The sequence below is a fragment of the Gavialis gangeticus genome, unplaced genomic scaffold (genome assembly GCF_001723915.1).
Source record: "Gavialis gangeticus isolate Ggan-Ray unplaced genomic scaffold, GavGan_comp1, whole genome shotgun sequence".
Lineage (NCBI taxonomy): Eukaryota > Metazoa > Chordata > Crocodylia > Gavialidae > Gavialis > Gavialis gangeticus.
The window spans coordinates 187,960,046-187,961,045 of record NW_017728992.1 but is presented as its reverse complement, the minus strand read 5'-3'; the positions used below and the strand labels follow the sequence as shown (position 1 = coordinate 187,961,045).

The window sequence follows — 1,000 nt, the reverse complement described above, 5'->3', positions numbered from 1 at the left end:
GGAATTGACTCTACATCTTTGAGGAATGGAAAAAAAAAATCGGAGAATAGAGTGCAGGGATATGGATGATGACCTCTCTCCCCAAAAGATTCACACAAAAGTTCTACATCTTGAGCTCATTTTCTCCTTTGCTTTTAGTGCAGTCTTTGAGACCATTGCTTTGGGTTATGTAACATCCAGTATTTTGTTGGGTAAATTCTGCATATACTGCAAGTAGATGTGTAGGTACCTCTATTTACATTTAAAAGGTCCCTGAGTCCCTGTAGGACTTAATGGAAAGCACTTAGTGGCTTTGGAAGACTCTTGCACCAGTGCCCCTTGCCTGTTACCAGCTCCCCATCCTACGATAGTTCAAAAATTTGGCTCTATTTTCCAAAGCCCTTCACAGGCTGGGATTGAATTACCTCACCATGGTCATCTATGACGTTCTCCAATTCATTGCGGGGAGGTGGAGTCTGCATCCTCCTCTAGAGAACCAATCTAGAACAGCAAGTAGGTAGCTCGCAATACTGGGTCCCAAGCAGGTGGTCCAACACAACACTAGCTGGACCACCTTCAGGTGTTCTCAAAGGTAACACAATCCAGTGTAACAGCATGTGTTAGAGAACTTTTTGGCTCCGTGGGATTTCAAAGGTGGGACTTAACGTTCACATTTTGCAACCAACTTTCAGTCCCTTGCAAATGGGATAGAGCTTTCGGCCTCTTGCTCTAAAAACACAGACCCTCCAACTCCATCCCTGTTTATCACAGCATACTGTTAGACTGTGGAAGCCATAGCATACAGATAACCAAACTAATTCCATCTAATATAGCTAAATATCTTGACTGCACATGAGCCCATTCATCTCTCATGCTGGGCAATGCCTGTCTAGAACTGGCCCACTAGGCAGAACTGCATTACATTTCTCTTCACCCCAGAATGCTATAGATCTTTTTCTTAATAAGAAAACTAATTAATAGAACCCATTGTGCTGGATTTATGGCTTTCTACAGTTTAAAG

At 42.8% G+C, this 1,000-nt stretch overlaps 1 long non-coding RNA gene across 1 annotated transcript in view; it reads left to right on the top strand.

Moving 5' to 3' along the window:
• The window catches only part of LOC109305195, a 37,659-nt gene extending 37,050 nt beyond the window's left edge, over positions 1 to 609 (top strand). Inside the window, exon 4 of the long non-coding RNA XR_002099585.1 lies at positions 249 to 609. This is a non-coding gene — a long non-coding RNA (uncharacterized LOC109305195). The remainder of the gene's footprint in view (positions 1 to 248) is intronic.
• Positions 610 to 1,000: the final 391 nt, after the last annotated feature.